The sequence below is a fragment of the Diplotaxodon limnothrissa genome, linkage group LG11 (genome assembly GCF_057381915.1).
Source record: "Diplotaxodon limnothrissa isolate DT_005_m linkage group LG11, D_limnothrissa_male_GT1.1, whole genome shotgun sequence".
In the NCBI taxonomy this organism is placed as follows: Eukaryota; Metazoa; Chordata; class Actinopteri; order Cichliformes; family Cichlidae; genus Diplotaxodon; species Diplotaxodon limnothrissa.
In genome coordinates, this window is record NC_140606.1 from 23,839,891 (window position 1) to 23,860,511 (window position 20,621).

Below are 20,621 nucleotides of genomic sequence, written 5' to 3' on the forward strand. Positions count from 1 at the left end.
AAAAAAAAAATATTTGCTGCTATGGGGAAAGAAAAATCTATTCTGTAAAAGTGTTCTATGCTACAGTAGGATCCTAATCGCCTATGTTATGGCTCTCCTGCCACAGAGAATGATATACCTGAGCAGGTAAGGAATAATTGGGATTTTCCCTGCCTTTAGAAATCATTTGTGAAACTGGGAAAGAGGAAAGGGGTAATTACAGGAGCTGCACATAACCATGAACAAAAGAGTACAAGTGATAAATTAAATCTTACAAGCACTGTTGCATTTGTCTGATGTGTCAAATTACATCATGCTATGCTTAATGTGTGACCAGTATGGCTTATTTATTTATTTATTTATTTATTTTTACCAGGAGTAGTGATGCAACTCAATGCAACAGCCACTCATTCCCCATGGAACATGTTTTTGTGCCTCTTGTGTATTTGGCATAAATTAACAAATGCTGTTGGGTTGTAAACTATCAATTGGCTAGAAACAACATTTTCACTCTTGTTTGTTTATTTATTTAATGATTTTCTAAAGAAAAGGTACCTTAAAAACCAGCTGAAGGAGACAGGGAAAAACAGAAACGTAGGGAAAGAAGAAAACAGTTTCTGCTAAGGAGGATAGGGAGTTGGCTGATGTAATTGAGAGAGAATGAGATGGTATCAGTGCTGGGGTCGTCATAAATAAACACAGGGAGGGCACTGAGGACAGCAAAGTGTGTGAAGAAGAAATACGCCTGCCTTGTGCATGTCTGTGAGAAAGCCTTCTCCTGTACGCCTTTAAGTGTACGTGTTGTCCATGTGTGTGTGTGTAAGGCTCATCTTAGTGATGGGGGAGGGGAAGCCTTCTCTTTTAAGCCCTGGGACTGACTGACTGGTGCTCTCCTCTCTAAAGAGCTGTTTGTGTTTGTGCTGCATGGAATAGAGACTTTGCTCTCTGGGAATACCCATGAGACTGTCACCTACGCAAAACACCATCACACACACAGCGTTGTCCTCTTTTAGACTCACGCATGTCTCCCAAATGCATTTCCGCAAACGCCACGCACTCGTGAGCACACTTCTCAGTAACACATCATTCACGTCAGCAGTGAAGAGCTGGGACTCAATATAAAGTGACAGCTGAAGGGGTGATCGTGAGAGACACTCTTCTTGAATATAGAGAGCAGATGCGATCGTGAAGAATTTGCAGAATTATTAGCATTTTTCACACCATGAAGTGGAGTTGACATCCTCCCAATATAAACAGTGTCAGGTAATTTGTCACACGTACTTGTCACTGAATTAACTTTTAGACACGCCTGTGTAAGATGTAATTTGGTTTAAAGCAGGCGATGATTGCACCTACAAAACAGACACAAGTGTGACTTGATAGAAAACATTAAGTTTTTCTGGATTGGGATGGGTGGAGCAGGGCTCTGAATAAGTGGATTTAGTAACTGTTCCCTTCCCCCATTTGAGAAAAAGGCTGAAGTCTGTACTGGAGATAATGCAGATGATTTTGCTTAAATGGCCTCAAACACGCTTCAGTACTTCCTGTGTATTAAAAATGCTTGAGAGGAGAATAAATACAAAGCTGTTGCTGGTTTATTTATCATACCTCACATAGCACCTATTTCCTTTTTTAAATACACAAAATGACGTGCTAATCTCATTCCAACAGCAATCTTTCTCGATTGGTGCTAGTAACATTTTTGTTAATGTTTAACAATCCAAATCAGAATGAATGCAGTCAGCACACCTATCAATCACAGCAGTCTAAGGAGTGATGGTTTGAAAGCTGCGACCCAATCACAGCCATTCATTATTAAGTGGCAGATTTAACTGCAAACTATGTCAGCCCTTTTGACACTTTTGACGTACAATGACAATTTTTCCCAGCAATGACTGAAACGTAGCGCAACACCAGTAACACAGAGCTAAACTCCCTTCTAGCTGAGAAAGGAGCTAGCAGGCAGCATAAGGCCATGTGGAGTTAAGATTCATCTTTTGTGAATCTTAACTTATTCCATGTCTAAAAACAATGCTTACTTTCAAGATTCAATCATCAACCACATTTTTAAAAAAAAAGAAAACATCTCTGAATCATTGTAACAAAAAATTCACCTGGCTCTGACTTTTTGCACTACATTTTAGTGACTAGCCTGATCAGCTGCTCAGTCCATTGAGCATCTTGGCAAGTAAACAAAAAATGGCTGGTTGTTCAGTCCAGCAAAGCAGTGATATCACATGTGTCTGGCCACACCTCGCAATTACACCAATTGCCCTTAGAATTATTTGCCAGTGCAATGACAAAGGCATGAACCCTCAGCAGCTCTCTATAAATGTATCAGGAGACATGGCCAACACACCACTGGGAAATAAACGTAGGGTTTTACAACCGAGTGGACATATATTTTATTTGGAATATGATTCTGGGATTCCATGGAGTCTTAAGATAAACACATTATGGAAATTTTGGGTGGTGCAGATGTGGTAGGTGAGGCAGGTTAAGTAAGAGTGAATACAAAAACAAATGCATTTATTTCTTTAGGTAGTCTGCCTGAAGCTAATATGAAGCCCAAGTCCCTGGGAAGCGTCTAATAGTCAAGGGGATCCATCTAAAAGCCAGCTCAAGTGATTTTCCACCAGAGAAAATCTTTTGGGTATGAAGAACTCACCACCTGTAGGAAAAATACTTGCTGACACATCACGTTCACTTTTGAATATTTCTGATTTGACTCTGTAAATTTAAAAAAACAAACAAAAAAACCTATACAGATGGCTACAACATGAAGTCCTGCACATATGCCATAAACACACAAAAGTACCGCAGACGGAGACAGACATCTGCTTTGAAAGCAAGCATGTTGTGGCTAGTGTACCTGGAAACAGCGTCTGGAGAGCCCAGGGACTGAATGAGGCCTTTTGAGATGTGGGTGGTGAGGGGTAGGTCTATTGTTAAGGACAGCTGGGCTTCTTGTTTCTTGGTTACTCTCTGGGGGCAACAGGCACCCAATATGAGGAGATAGGGTTTCTAGCAACTCCCTCGCTGCTCTCCTCACATCTGTAGCTACACTGACTGTCTATCCTTCTTTCCAACAGTACTTACAGACTCTCAGGTATGACAAAACCTTTTGTTGTATTTAAGTCTGGACATGCACTAACATGTAGCAAGAAACTTTATTTTTGGAATATAATAGTAAAGAACCTGTATTGTACAGGACTCTGTAAAATAATATTAGACTGAAGAAGTTAGTTGTTTTTGTTGTTCCTTAGGTATAAACAGAGCTGGGCGTAGCTTTGATAAAGGAGGAAATTTAAATAGAAAAAAGTCTTCATTTGTTTCAGTATCATCCATTAGCATTTAGTGGAAAGGTAATTCATGTGACTATATGGAGGTAATCAGCTTTTTTGTAGTATTTCGTAAATGGCTTTTCAAACAAAGCACAACGTACCGAGGTAATTGAGCACATCTTGTCCACTTCCATCCCCCCACTCCTCCACCTCTCTCCTTTTTCCCACACTTGCCTCCTTCCTACTCTGCCTGAGGGAGAACCATGAGTGGGTGAAGCGAGCCACTTCTTACACAGTGTTCTCCTTCTGTCACCATCCTTGTTGCAGGAGAGGGGAATGGAATAAAGCTCCCAAACTGGGCTATTAAAGGCTATTTTTGTCCCTGCATGCCTGTTTCTGTGGGCTCATGCTCCAAATATAGATCTGGCACAAGTGACGCTAATGAAACATGTCCCCCTTTTCACTGGTTTAAATCTACTTATGTAATCCCTTCCTCGAATCAACAGGAGCTGGCCATACCTTACCATCTGGGCCTGATCCTGCAGTTGTCTCTTCCTGTTATTACTCTCTTACCAACTCAGTCCTGCCCTGTGTTTTACTTTTTCTTTTTTCTTTTTTTTTTTTTTACCCTTGGAGGTCAGGTGCATGAGGGTAAAAGTGGGAGTATGGGTGAAAGGAGCAATGTGTTTCCATTTGGTTGATGACACAGTTCCAAGAAAAGCACTCTGGGTGTGACCTACGAGTATCCTGCCGTTCCAGTGCACAGTTACGGGAGGGAGGTGACAGATCTGTAGATGACTTTGTGTCAGATATAAACACAAACAGAGCAGAGCTCTTTCTGACACATGCCATGCACACTGTGTTAAAAATAAATAAATAAACAAGTCACACAGTTCTGTTCACTTGTTGTTCTCAACCAGGGGTGTCAAAGATAATGCCCTGGGGCCAGAATCTGGCCCACTGGACAACTTCGGAAAATGTGACGGAGGGCATAAATGTTAGACTTAATTGTACTTTTAAAAGTTTTACAGCTTTTCCTATTATTAAAGACAACCCGTATGGCAATTTATAGTACACACTCAAAACCTCAAGAATCATGAAGCAATCATTTTGAGTAAATAACAGCTGAAATATGAAATGAAATATATAAAAGAAAGGTTTATTTATTCAAATAATTAATCTTTTTCTAAGTGTTTAGTATAAACTGAATGTATATTGGCCATTCCATTCTATTAAATCTTATATTTTCCATTGTACTTTTGTAACAAAATAACATGGAAAATTTACATGTAGGAAAATCACTTAAAATTGTGGTCAACAGTGGTCAACAGAAAAAGACAGTATGTGCTGAAATCACCAGTAATCAGTTATGTCACCTCAGATGCAGCTTATTTGTCTGACCTCTTTTTGCAATGAAATTATGGTTTGAGGTCTGAATTAAAAAAATACAAAAAGGCGAGGCAGATTTTAACAATCTCTGGTTGTGATGTTTTATAGTGGGGAGGATTTTGAATGAAGCTGTAAAACAAAAGAAAGAGTTATGTTGACATGAATGATAGGATCACAGTATTCCGAACAGACACTGGATCAATTTTGGCAAACTTGGTGATTTATAACAATAAAGCACCATTCTCTTTTATTCAATAGCTAAATGTGAGTGCGCGTGGCAGCATTCCCCTGTCTCTTTGCTGAATAGAGGTACTATGGGTCAGTGGAGCAGCTGGTGACTGGGAGGAAGAACTTAACCAGGCTTCCTTTGTGGATCAGCTGTCTCTGGCAGAGCTTTGTCATTCTAAATTGGGTCCTTTACATCCAGGGCCTGGGGAGGTTTTGACATGTAAATGGAGGACTGAGAGCTCCAAAGCCCCATGATTACTCACTAAAATGCTACAGGGGCCAAAAATGGTTCCCTGAGATGTGCCACTGGAGGGGTAGAGGGGGAGATGTTCTATCTTCAGTCTGTGTTCTTACCACAGACTGAAGCGTGCCTCAGAGTCAGGAATTATGGTAATGATCTGGACACCAAACACCCTTAAGAGAGTTATTCACCCCTGATACAGGGATACACTGTGTGAGCATGCAACATGTAAACTCTGTAAAAACCCAGTGGGACAATATAGTTGGTGCAATGAATAAACCTGACTATGACACTTTGTTTATCCCCTGAGAAGACTGACAAGTAGTAGTAATGGAGAAAAGAAACGTTTCCAGTCACATTAAAGCCAGTTTGCAACATGAGATTGCTGTTGGTTTTTATATTTAGCTAAAAGTATGCACAACAACCACAACAACAATAGAGAACTTGATTTAAGCTGAGGTTCTGGAGTTTGTATGTAACACATATGTGGACAGTTCACTGTTGGCAGCATTTTATTGCATGTCATTGGATCTATCCACTTTATAGTCTTTTGTGCTTAACCTGCTCAGGTGTGGTCCATCCCTAACCAGTTTAGCTCCACCCATCAATTTCCTAGAAGAAAGGTGAAGAAATGCCCTGCAGCAATCACGCTAAATATTACACAAGATCCAAACGCTTCAGCTTTTTCTGAGAAACAAAGTGTACAATCAAAAAATATTTATTCTCAAAGTGCTGACTTTAAGCAATTACAGTTTCCACCAGATTTCGTTAGATAAGTGCAAGGTGAAACGTTCATTTTAATGGAGTCTAGTCAAATAAAATGTACTTGATTTGTATGCATTCAGTTTATACCAAGCATATTTTGAATTATTTGAATAAAAAAACTTTGATTTTATATATTTTACTTGCATTTTAATTACTATTATTATTATTATTATTATTATTATTATTATTATTATTATTATTATTATTGCTTTATATGCAAGAGGACCAAGTAATATTTTTATGACCATAGGACTGAAATTGTTTGGTATTGTCGTATTTTGTAAACTGAGAGGCTAAAAATGGGTGGATATAAAAATCAATAAATGTCCTTCTTAACATCAAAATTACAACAAATGTAAACCAAAGAAGTAAAAAATATTAGTAAGGATAAGCTGGAGGAGGTGGCTGGGGAGAGGGAGGTCTGGGCCTCTTTGCTTAGGCTGCTGCCCCCGCGACCTGGCCCCGGATAAAGCGGATGAAGATGGATGGATGGATGGATATTAGTAAGCTTCCAAAAAGCTAAAATTAACAAATCACCATATATTTAATTAGTTTGTAAACAATGAATTTAAATAAAAAATAAAGAGAAAATATACTTTTTGGATATTTGTCAGAGTTAAATGTTTCAGATCCTCTAAATAAATTTTAACATTAGACAAAGATAACCTGAGCAAATACAAAATATAGTTTTTAAATGCTGATTTCACTTATTAAGAGAAAAAAGCAACCCAAACCAAATCTTTCCTTATGTGAAAAAACAATTTCTGCTTAAATCTAATAACTGGTTGTGTCACCCTTGGCAGCAAGAACTGCAATCAACCATTTGCGATAACTGGCAGTGAGTCTTTCACAACGCTGTGGAGGAGATTTGGACCACTCTTCTTTGCAAAATTGTTTTAATTTAGCCACACGGTAGAGTATTCCAGCACGGACAGCTTATTTAAAATCATGCAAGCGAATCTCACTGCGATTTGTCCTGACTTTGACTAGGCTACTCCACAACATTCTTTTTTTCTTATTTGTTCGCTTTTTGAGCCATTCACAGGTGGACTTGCTGGTGTGGTTCAGATCATTCCTGCATAACCCAGTTTGCTTCAGGGCACAAACTGATGGTCAGACCAACAGGTAAGGAGCAGAATTCATGTTCCTGTCAATTATGGCAAGTCGTCCAGATCCTGACCATCACACATTTTGGTCAGCAGTGGTTTTCACCTTGAAATTCTCTTCTTGTTGGTATTTTGTTTTGGTAGTTCTTTCTTATTGTTGAATTATAAACTCTGACCTTAACTGAGGCTTGAGTCGTCAGTGCACTGATGAAGTAATTTGAGTAGGCGGTCCACTCCTGGGAAGGTTCAACACTGTCCTAAGTGTTCTCCATTTGTGAATATTCGCTCTCATTGTGGCTCATGTATTGCCCAAAGCCTTAGAAATGGCTTGTACCCCTTTCCAGACTGATTGATGTCAGTGATTTTGATGAATGTGTTTTTGAGTTTCTTTACATTGTGGCATTATGTGTTGCTTTTTGAGATCTTTTAGCCTACTTCACTTTGTCAGACAGGTTCTATTTAAGTGATTCAACAGCTCTGGCATTAATGTTGCCTAGGTGTGGCTAATGAAATGTTGTTAATCTCTGTTAACTCATGAGTAAGTATGAGGGGCAATTACTTTTTCTCCCTCAATAAACGGAATCATCATTTGAAAACAAATTTTGTATTTAGTTGTGTTATATCCGGTTAATTGGGTTATCTAGTATTAGGATATATTTGATGATCTGAACCACTGAAGCGTGAGAAATCTGAAAAAACAAAAAACAAAAAGAAATCTGGAAAGCGGCAAGGACTTTTTCATGACACTGTACAATAAAAAAGTGCATGAAAACCATCTAACAGAAGCCTAAACTTTAATCATTTCAGCAACTCTATAAAATGAAGCTGACAGCCGAACAGCAACGCCCCAGTTAGGTGGTTATTACGTCTGTGTGCCACATGTGTGCATGTGCACAGGCTGCAAAGTGCCCAACACTTCCAACTCACTCACTTGCAGAAGAAGCTGTGCATGCGTTTAAATAGATTTGCAACACTGCTTTAACCGAAAGAGCAAATAAAAACAACTTGGTACTTTTGAACATGCGCCAGAGCTTCAAACATATTGCATTTACACAAACAAAATACACCGTGGCCTGAATAATGCACATCACACATCTGGAGCACGTCTGTCTCGTATTAGAAAGAGCGAAAACCAACAGCACAGAGCTGCTGAGTGGCAAAAGCAGCAGACATACAGGAAGTGAAATTTGCTCAATATACTGTAGCCTGGGGCAGTTCGAGGCATAATTGCTGACACTCCTAGCTTGGGCCATTCTGTGCTGCTGTGGTCAGGGAAACCCTTCTGTTATTGACAGCTGCCTGATGCACGACACACAAAAAGGACATGACACGATGCATGTAAACGTGGATTTATCCTTGTCCTCTATGCTTGCACAGCTTATTATAGAAGGAATCTAGCAGCATAATAAACTAGGAATTCCTGCCTGCTGTGGCAGTGCTTCTTTCCAGGCTGCCCTACTTTCCGCCTGTGGCTGTTGACTTGGATTATTTGTTCTGAATGGCCACGTAGCATAGTTTTTTTCTTTAGTTTTCTGTTAATGAAGAAATATGGTAGCTTGGCAATTGGAGCAAAGAATACTTATTCCTATTGCAGTGGATCTGCAATTAATATTTTCCCTCAGCGTCATCACAGTTGTGAGGTCAGGACTGTGTGTATAAAGAAATGTTTTTCACAGTCCTTAGAGAAGACTGTGATAATGAGCTTGAATTATCAGCAGTCCAAACAGCTTAAGTTGCAGAATGTGTTTTAGAGCTGTAAAGCACTTGATAATATGTTTACATTTAATACCTATCAAACAGTATCTGATCCGATGCATCTTTGCAGTACGCTGACGCAGTAAGAGAGAGAGAGAGGGGGGGGGGGGGGGGGGGGGGGGGGGCACGGGAGTATGGGGGGTAAGGAGATGAACAGAACAGCAGATAATGACCTCAGCTTCCATCTGCTGGGCACCGCAGGGCGGAGACACCTTCAACCTGCCATCGGTCGGTCGCCACGGCAATCTGCCGCTCCCCATCGTCCCAGTGACATCTGCTTTTGGGTGACTGAAAGATGAATGCAGTACCAACCGCATGGGCACAGAACAGACGTCACACGGACCTCTAGACGCGCACACTAACACTGCGGCACAGATGGCCACAGACACACTACTGTGGAGATTACAATCCAGGCATTCTCCACTGCCTCTAACCTCTCAGTAAAGTGGATGTAAAATAATCACAGATTTGTACCACTGTTAGCTGTGACTATGTTTTGGGTCTCTTCCAAAAACCCTGCCTCAGTGCCGTTTATTTTGGCTATCTAATATCCAACCTCCTGTTACACTGCTCACACATGACATAAGCTTCTACTGTTTTATGAAATCAGCATAGTGTTTATGCCTGTTTGAAATCATGACTCTGTTTGTTTTTAAGAGTATGGGGATTAAATGTCTTTGTTTACTAGTACTATGTATCTATGGCAATATCGTTTCGCTTGACTAGAGTCCCCAGCTACAGCTGTCACAGTTATTTAGTGCCTCTGCGGTAACCTTGGAAACACCCATCCTGCGTACAAGTGTTTTCACAAAGTGAGATCCTGATAAACAGGTGACGAGCTGTGAATATGGTGATTACATACAAAGCAGTCGGGGAAAAAGTAACAAAACCACCTTATGTGCTGAGTTCACTTTGAGGAGAAGGACAGCTGAAGAGAGCGAGAAGAGAGGGAGAGAGAGCTGGGGGGTGGGGGGATTAAGGGGTGGGGCGGCAGTGACAGGGGAACAGTGGAGCAGAGAAAGCAAAGGGAAAAAAAGGGGAATTCAGGTCAGTGTTGTGGATTATACATGCTGGGCTGGACATTTTGATCTATCTCTGGTTTGTAGAGAGAATGAAACACTGGGTGAGAAAGGCCAGTTGAGTGATAGATGGATAAAAAAGAAAAAGCGGGAGAGTGAGAGCACGAGAGAGGAGCTGCAAAGTGACATGATCAATTGTAATTGGCTTTCATAATTTCTCAGGGAGCAGGACTGAAACTTTGTCGCAATCATCTCATGAGACAGCCAGTTAGATTTAAAGGGGGAGCTGACAGGTTATGCTTGGCTTGAAATATTACTCAATTCCCAGATAGATAAATGTGATCCCAAATGAAACTGCTCTTTGAAATCAAGGAGGTTAAGCTGAAAGGGGTATTTTTGAGAATCAGAAGTTGAAAAAGTAAACTCAGCCTTAGATGCAGAAGAGCACCAAGCGTTAGCAGAAACAGGCTAATTTCACTGGGTTGACTTGCAGGGATGACTGAATGTGTACTGTAGTTGGGTTAAACAGAGCTATTTAGAATCAATAAAAGCCATTTTTTTGGTTGGCAGAAAAATAAAATATCTGTCAGACCAGAGTCAGAGGTATCCAAATGTGAAAGTGTGTCAACAGTTTGTTTACTGGGTCAAGAAGAATCTAGGTCATCCTGGACACAGATGTTTGTTTTTCTGTGATCCTGCTTGATGACCCTAAGTTGACCACAGAAATATCTGAGTCTAGTAAATAAACAAGCTACAGCCCAAAATAATTGAACAAACTATCTTAATTTTAAATATGAAGATTGTTTTCAGTGAATATCCATAGATGTTAGAAAATACCGTTTTTCCTTGAGATGCTCTACCAGGCCTTTACTGAAGCCACCTTCAGCTGCTGCCTGTTTGTGAGTGTTTCTGAAGTGAGTTTTGTCCAGAATAACTCTAAAGCATGCTCTACTGGGCTGAGATCAAGTGGCAGACTTGGCTACTGAAGAATATCCTATTGTCACGGCTGGCGGAGGGAGCCGTGTGGTGTGGAGGAAAAGGAGGACCCAAGATGCAGCAAACTGATGATACGAGTGATGTTTTATTTACAAAGGTGGCGGTGACAAAAACAGGCAACGAGGTATGAGTACTTTACAAACGGAAACCTAAACTGGGAGAAACTAAATAGCAAACCTGAGACCGTACAAAGGGGGTGCGGGGCAGAGGGACGCAGAGACAGGACACCATGGAACGCAGATGAATGCAGAGATACGCAGAAATACACGGATGAGTGCAGACGAGCCGACGAGGAGCACAGGCAGACACCAACTATAAATACACACACCAGGTAATGAGGAAATGGCACACAGGAGGGGACACAGCTGGAACTTAATGGGCATAACGAGACACAGACCTACAAAGTAAAACAGGAAATCTAGAACCCGAACCGGACACAAGGGGGGAGGACACAGAATAACTAGAACAGAGGGAAATAGTCACAAAACACAAAACGCTGGGTCAACGACCCAGGACCATGACACCTATTTCTTTGGTTTAAGAAAGTAGTGGGTTGCTTTAGCAGTATTCTTTGGGTCATTATTAACCTTCTCTGAACTTTTTTTCAACATTTGCTTTTCAGTCCCATACACTTCAGAGTTCTTCCTCTTACTCATATCTGCAGTCATAATATCGTCAGTAAACACTAGTGACTTAGATCTACTTGTGTTTTCTGACTGTACCTACATGGACATCTTCACCTTTCTGCACTCCTTCCTGACTTCTTTTGGCTGCTCACTAAAGGATTCCCCACAGCGGATCATTTGCCTACATCTCACCCTATCCCGAGGATCCCCTTCTGTCACACCAACCCTCTGCATGTCCTCCTTCCCTACTTCTCTGTGATCTTTTTCTTTTCCTTCTGCCTGGCACTTCCATTGTTTAATCATCTCAACCAACTTTGTGTCCAATCCACTAAACTCTGCTTGTCTCTCTGAAATATAAAAATGTGTCATTGTCCAAAAAGTTACAAACCTAACTCTAAAAATCACATCTTACCCATCTGACATTTAAAGGGCTATCACCTCTGTTTTCAAGCTGAATCATGTTAATTTAATGTGGGTGGATAAGTGTGTCCTATTAAAATTCAAGTTAGAGTTTTATATTCTCACATTGTGCTCCTTGTCTCATTGCCATTAGATCTGGCGTCTCAGCAGGCAGGCATGTCCAGCCTACAGTTCAGATAATTTGTTTTTATAAGCCCACCTGTAACATGACTTTGCCCATATCTAATAACATTAATCAAACATATCCTATTGCAACCTTTTTAAATAACTCATTTTAATTTGAAACGGTCATTAGTTCACCTTTTTTCATATTTTTCTGTGCCATTCTCTTTTTAGCTTTTCTTTAACCACGATGTGGCAATGGAACTCAAACTCTTTATTCGGCTGAAAGAAACAGCTAATGCTTTCAAGTCTTGAAGATTAGCTGACCTGACCTCATGATGAAACACTATCTGGTTTTTGATTAGCCATGTAAAATGTCACTTCCATACATTAGCTTCAGTTACCAGAGGCCAGTGAACTTGCACAACGGATGAACTAAACCTTTTCAGCTGCATAAAAGCGATCCATGGTATTCTAAATTGATCCACTGGTTAGTGTTCGTCTACACTCTTTGTTCCTATTACAAAATTTCAGTATGATCTTCAAATTATATCTTGAATGTTACTTCATGTGACTTTTGAAGAGATGAAAAAAGATCCTTTTATAAATACCTCTTCTTCTTCTGGCTACTCCGTTTACGTCTCCCTATAGCAGATTGTCTGCCTCAGTCTCACACTACCCCTGCTGTCACACAAACTCTGCATGTCTTCCTTCACTATATCCTTAAACCTTCTCTCTGGTCCTTTACCATTCATAGTCCCTACATTCAAAGTCTCTACTCTCACCTTCAGGCTTCTAGCTGTCCTTCCCTCTCACTGACTGTGAATATGCCTTCCCCCTCTACTCTTTTTTTGTCTTCATCAAACAGTACCTTAGTGTCCAGCACCCAGCAGGGGCACGAGAAGTACACTGGATTGTGGCTCCCACTATTAATTGGTTACATTTTAATTACTTCAACTTCAGAAATGAACTTTATTTCAACCTCAAACAATTTATGCCCCATTTGGCACGAGTTTTGTTTAGATCAAGGGTGCTGATAGTGCCAACCAGGGGACCTTGCTAATATTATGTGAAGCCTGCATGACAAGAAAATAAAGAGAATAAAGAGAAAAACTACAAAAAAACCAATAGAACTAAATAGAAATTTTTACAGTAGTGCTTACACTTGTTTGGCTTGTATTTGTTTTTTCATAGAAACAAAAACATTGTTACTCTACAGCTGACTTCTGGAACTCTTGCTATCCTGTTTCTTGCACTACAGTCTTCAAATTCAACATCACACTAAGAAGATTCCACCCTCTTCCCCCAGCCATGTGTGGCAGCCCACAAAACACACACACACGCACACGCACACACACACACACACACACACACACACACACACACACACAAAATCACATGTTCCCTAGTACACACATCATAGGCACCTACTCACACGTGCCTCCTTGCTCACTACATGAACACACACACATTCAGATCCTGCTGTGCCTGTAAAGTCAGCATAGCTCTCAGAAATTCCTCTAACACCTCCTACCCCATGCACACATACACATTTGAACACGCATGCACGCACTTGTGTGAACCCACACAATTAATGTGAAATCACATCCATCTTCCACCCCGCTGCCCCTCCCCTGTTCTCCATTACAAATAGCTGAGGATTGCATTCTCTCCCTCTAGCTTTGCCTGATGTTGTTTTTACATGTCTTGTTGTGTGCAATACTCTCCCTTATGTAAGACAAAATTACCCAACATGAGTGTTATTCTCAGTGGGGGTGATTGCACTGGTGCATTCCAAACTCAATGAGTGATGGAAGGAGATTGAGAGAGAGGTGAGAGAGAAATAATTTTTCCTTAATGATTATCTTCATTGCAGCCCTGCTGCACTCAGTGGTCTACAATGAAGATAAGGGAGGGAAACTGGAGGGATAGAGGTATCCTGCAAAAGCCATGAGTCAAAATTAAACTCACAAGCACCTGCTGAGCTACCACAACCCCCTAGAGTCAACAATGTTAAGTGGATTACTTCTTTGCAGATTTAACCCTTACTTTAGCATGAGTACTGAGGAGTTTTGATAAACACTGACCAAAAGATAAGCAGGCACTGTGTGCAGTTCAGATCCTGTTTGCTCTTTAAAGAATCACATGTGCTAAGAGAGGGATCTGAGAGTCAGTAATATAAGTTCTGGGGGTTTTTGTTTCAGATTTTTCTTCATGTACAGTACTGTGCAAAAGTTTTGAATCTCTCCTAATTTTTTTTTTTTTTTTTTGCTGCTAGGAAAATGGAAAATATATAGAAATACAGTACAGAAATACCTTTGAGTTTGAAAGTCAATATTTGGTATGGTCACCTTTGCTCTTCAGCACAGCGTTAGATCTCTTAGTCAAGCTTTATTGTCATTTCTTTAGGTAGACTTCAGAAATGGATCTCTGGGCTTCTTGAAGGACGTTCAAAGCTCTGCTTTATATGTTGGCTGTCTTTTATTCTTTTCTCTGTCAGGATGATCCCACACTGCTTCAATAATGTAAAGGTTCAGACATCAGAGAGGCCAGTACATGACTGATAGTGTTCCATTGTATGTTTCTTTTCCAACCGGGCATGTTTTTACAGCATTGGTAGAGTGTTTTGTGTTGAAAACACTTTCCAGATATCATTGTTTTGTGGCTCAAAATCTGATAGTATTTTTTCTGTGTTCATGATTCAGTTTAACAAAATCCACAAATCAGCTGTCTGAAATGCCGCCCCAAACCATGACACAGCCTCCACCGTGTTTTACAGATGGTTGAAGACATTCATTGTTGTACCTCTCTTTTTACTTCCTTCATACATGTTGTTAACAAATTGAACCCAATAATTCATATTTGTAATAATGTTCTAGTCTTGTGTCAGATCTTTCTTGATTTTTTTCCCAATTTCTTAAGAACATTACTTGTGGATAACTGTTTGGACCCATCATTCCTTCCTTTGTCCTCCACTTGTCCTGTTTCCCCATATTTCCAATGTCACACTGAAAACCATGGTAAGCTATACCATGTGTCCAGCTAATAGGTATGGGAATCAGTTTGCAAACTGTGTCATCTTTGGCATTTGTTGTTTCTTGAAATTGAAAATGTCTTTTTCCGATAGGCTGATAGTAACAAAATCTTACTATCAATTTTTCAAATTGGTTCTTTTCAAATTTTTCTGGTATCTGTAGACACATCCCCGGTTCATTCCTTGTTTTGGTGCCTTTTTATACTTGAAAAATTAAATGGTGAGTGTTAACTTGCTTAACAAACAAACAAACAAACAAAGCATTCATCTGAAAAAGGAATGTTTTGAAAAAACAGCCAATGTCCAGAGAGAAATCCTGAAAGAAAGCCCAGAGAACTACTGTTGTAAACCATTATAAAAATTAGAAGAAAGTCTCATTCCTTGGAACCAAAATATAAAGAAACAAGATGTGGCTCATGTCTTTTCTACAGTATTAAATCTAAAACAGTCTCTCGGTGAGAATTGATGAACCTTTGCTCTGTGCACATCAGCGCTGAATCCAAACTTGTTATCAAACAGGTCATAATTCACATAGACCCAGCCACTTTGGTTCTGGTTGGGTCATGTTCCTTCATTCTTTTAAACATGTGATCCAAAGTGATATGTCCTCCTATCAAGTCGTTCATTGTCCTTGCACTCCTTCACGAAGACTTCTCACAGACTAAGCAGGGGGCTTAGATAATGACAGAGACAGATCCTCTATTGATAAGGACACCGAAATAGAACACTTCATTGTATAACACTGTAGCTTCTTTGTGGGCACTGGCATGCCCACATGAGGTATGGGACAGGAATAGAGAGAGACATTTGACTGATACTGGGTTATTGTTGGCAAACTAAAATGTATGTGGAATTGGGAGCGTTGCACGGTTATGAAATACTCTGAAAAAATCTAAACATGTTGAAAGAGGTGTTCAAGTGTTAACCCTATGAGTTACACACCATACAAATATTTGTACATCAAATCTGAAAGCTGCACTAATGAGTAGCTTCAGAAAGACATAAACTGGTCACACAAAGAACTTTAAAATTTGCTTTGGTCAGTTAGAAAATGCCTTCCTCTGAAAACAACAATATTAAGATGTTTCATTAATATAGGAATTAGCAAGGACATATCTCAGGTAAGTCATGTTTAAATGGCAAATGGTGTCAAACTTTGAACTTGATAGCATCAGAAGTATCAGCAGCGAGTTGCACCTCTCTTTACTGTGACGGATATTCACAGCTAAGTGGTGTAAGCAAGTCGAGCAGTCTTCAGTGCGTGAAGAGGTTGAAATAACTGAATAACTGAGTTAGTGATAAAAGGACTGCTTGTTCGGTTCAGTCTAGCATCTGACTTGACATGACATGTGGTCTAGGAGTGCTAATGTGCAGGGTCACAAGGCATCAGGGCGTATCTCCTTCTAGAGTATGATCTGTTATCAGACTGACTTTTTTAATGTTACTGGTGATTTGACTGCCACATTGATTATTTTAGGAAGCAAAATTCCATTTGACAGTTAGAGATTAAAGTAAAATCAATTATTTTGTATTTTGAGAAAAACGTTACACAACTGAATTGTTGTTACATAATGACATATGTTACATAATGACAATTCATGATTGTTTGGTCATTTATATGGTGTATTGTTAATGATGTATACACATTTGCCCTTTCTTAAAATACGAAATACTGAACATCATTTCAAATTAAGACAGAAAAATTAAAGACAAGAATCTCCCGTGGATCATGTTGGCTTTGACACATTGATCTTGTCACCGTTCCCTCGCTGAAAAAGTCTTAACTGCACATACATAATAGCAGTGCTGGTCAAAGGCCACAATCCTTAGTTCCCAGGCTTGTTTGCACTTTACACACATTATTTATAATGGGATACAGAACTTGATGAATGAGCCTCCATGATTTTGCTCTCAATCTCTCTCTGTTGGGCAGGCATGTTCTGCTAAAGGGGGGCTCAGAGAAGAAAAAAGAGGAGAGTGTGCTTTTTAAATTAATCAATCCTCATTTCCCCCTCTCGTCTTAAGCAGACGGACCTCTCCTGGAGGGGGGTCTGTAGCAGTAACAGGGGGGGAAAAGCACAAAACTGTCATCTGTTTTCAGGTGGCAGAGGCCCAGCTTTAGCTGTGCATTGGCCAGGAGAGTGAAGAGATGGACAGGAAGAGTGTAATAAGGAGGAGTAGGGGGTCATAAGGATTGAGAAGAGAGGAAGGATAGAGTAGAAAAAAGGAAAAAGGGTGAGAGGCAGGTGGTGAAAGTAAGCAGGAAGAGAAGCAATAGGCAGGAGAGAATACTAGGCCCCATACTAGGAGTTGGGTCGGGATAATAGCCGAGGATCATGAGATATGCTGGTCTCCATACATGTACAAAGGCAGCTCACAGACGACAGTGCAGTGGCATACCGGGCACTGATCCAGTCTCATCCCCCCATGGGAAGAGTCTCTCGTTCCCTCTGTTGGAGTGTCTCTCTCCCTTTCTCTCTCACAAATCACTTAATTCCTATTTCTCTTTCTCTCCATTTCACTCCCTCTCATCTCTCTATTGTCATCGTTGGTCCCATGTTATCCAATAAACTCTCACTCTCAATGCTTTTCCTCACTGGTGCTCATAATCAAATTAGATGTGCTCCAAGTAGCAGGAGGAGAGACCAGTAGAGACGCCACAGACAACGCCCTTTAACTGACATTTATTTTCTCAATAACTTGTGGTTTTGGCAAAGAGAATGGTAGGTGTTACACTCCCATAGAGATGCATCCGCACACATGTGTATTAAATAGGTTTAAGATAATGACAACAAACTCAGCGTGAGTTTCCCCTCAAGGTCTACGAGCTGCATTTCTCAGAGAAATTACAGGTCACTTTCGGTGTGTTTACAACCACACATCCTTTTTGTCACATGTGGTTGTCACTATAACTGTAGATGATTGTGTGTGTGTGTGTGTGTGTGTGTGTGTGTGTGTGTGTGTGTGTGTGTGTGTGTGTGTGTGTGTGTGTGTGTGTGTGTGTGTGTGTGTGTGTGCGCATATATGTGCTAACCTCTCAGATCTCAAACTGACAACAACACCAGTTCACACGAAAATACAATATTACACAAATATGATATATGTATATATAAAAATAAATAATACATTTGTAACATTATCAGTGGTTACCTGAATTGCTGACTTACAGGAAATTAGAAGTCAACAACTGTGATAAAAAATACATTTTAATGATTCAAAACTTTGCTTTTTATTGCTTTGTATTCACTGTATTCTGGACTAGATTTGAGTCCCCCGTGATTCTTTAAAGAGTAAACAGGATCTGAACTGCACACAGTGCCTGCTTTTCTTAGTTTTTATATTGTTGTTTTAAATAGAATACATTTGGTTTTGGTTTGGTTTTATGATCATAAGTGGTTTGATTTTTCTAGTTCCTTTACATTCTTTTTTCCTCTTTACCTTTGCTTTCTGACCAGTATCTATTTAAAGCTGTTTTGTGTGTGTTTATGTGTGTTTTTGTGCATGCGCTGCTCTGCTGCAGTACAGCACCGATCATTATTATCCATGCTACCCACATGCCTAACCCCTAGAAGCCACAGCCACTGTTTATCCAGCCCACCAAGCACATGAGCAGCCATAATGACACTAATTGCCCAAGAGCTCACTCTTCCTCTGAGTGGTTTTGAACTGCATTGTGCCTTAAGAGCCATCTGTGTTCCCATCCTAAATCGATTTGTCTTTAAAATTCCAAAACTACAAGAGGACAGGGAAAGGCACCACTCTTATTCATAAATAATGTGTGTTTGGCATGAGGGGTGTGGGCTACTGTTTCTGTGTCTGCTTGAGCTGGGAGTTGGCCCTCTCTTGCCCACTGGAGGTCTGGGAGAGTAGAGCAGCTTGTGACATCTGACCCTGCTGCTATGCAGTTTACAGAGAGGAGTGGTGGGGAAACCTGCCAAAACAAACTGATGTTTGACTTTGGTGGAATATTTCTCATCATTCTTTTCTCGTGGATAATTCACTTTATTTGCACAACAGGGAAATGGTTGTTTTCATTATGATGATATTAGTCATTTTTTTGAGTCACTTAATTGAAACACAAATAATCTTCAGCAAAAAAAGCAAGCAGTCTTTTATTTATGATTTCATGGAATCAGATAATTGTGCTTTTTATAACTAATGTAATCAATTACAGATAATTATACAATTAAGGCAGAAATTAACACATACTTTCATCCTGGATTTAACTGCTGAATTTTCCCAGCTGCCTGGTTAATCATCTGGTTTTTAAACATCAGAAAATTGTAAAATTCTCATTACAAGATCATAGTCCAACAGTTAGCATAAATGATCCTAAGGAAGTCTAACATTTCCTTCATAATGATTCCTTAAGACCTGAATATATTTAGCCAACAAAATGTTTTGGCAATAAGTTGCCTTTGTTGTGTTTGTTGTTAGCGTAATTCAAACCATAGCTACTAACCTCATGCTCTAACAAGACAACATAACCACATAATAGGAGACAACAGCTGTCCCGATGAAGTTTAAAATAAACTACATCACTTCTTCTTCTTCTTCTTCTTCTTTTGGTTGCTACCTTTAGGGGTTGCCACAGCAGATAATCTGTCTCCAACTGACCCTATCCCTATAGCCTCCTCCTCTGTCACACCAACCCTCTGCATGTCCTCCTTCGCTACACCTATGAACCTCCTTTGAGATCCTACTTTTTTCTTCCTGCCTGCCAGTTCCATTTTCAACATCCTTTATCCAATATATCCACCATCCCTCCTCTGCACACGTCCAAACCATCTCAGTCTTGCCTCTCTAAGTTTGTCTCCAAGCTGCTTAGTTTGAGCATGTTCGTCTGATATACTTATTTCTAATCCTCTCCCATCCTGGTCACTCCCAATGAAAATCTTATCCTATTTTACACCTAAAGTTCAGTTCTCATAAATAAACATATCTCATCTGTCTGTGCGCAAATAACCTTGAGTGTCAAAAACAGTGCTATATGTTTCAATACGTCTATTTTATTGGGAGTTAGGTCAACAAGTTTCGCTCTAACTTAAGCTTCTTCCTTTTGGCTTCTCTCGCTGTTTGAAAAAGGTATACACACTGATAGTGTTGCATTTATAGAGAGTGACTTTGGATGTTGTGATACACATGACCACTAAGCATTGCAAAATACAACATTGCATGGCACTCTCTTGTCATTTGCATCAAAGAAAGTCTACATCAGACTGTGGGGGTGGTGGGTGCGGCCTTATCCTCAGATATGTTTTGCAAATAGGTAGATTGAGAGAGGTGGAATTAGCTTTGAATGGCTCTCTTGTATTTTAATGTTTCAAAGACACGAGGAAAGCACAGTAGTTCTTCCTGCAGGAGGTTAATGTGTGTCTCTGCTCACTTGTCAGATGTAATTGAAGGGAACAGCTTATGAAAATGAGGTGGCAGGGACGAGGTCTTTAATTAGATCATGGACAGAAATGAATTAGAATCACCACTCTCATTACCCACAGCAAAACTGGAGCAGCACAACAGTGAATACAAAAAACTTTAATATCTTCGAGGCTGTGTTAGGGTGTAAACTGGGTTTTAAGTGGGACTAGTGCTTTGTCTCATTGTGCCACACTTGCCAAACAATAATACATGAGGACATTGAATTTCTGTGTTAGTAAATGTAAGGCTTATTTCCTTC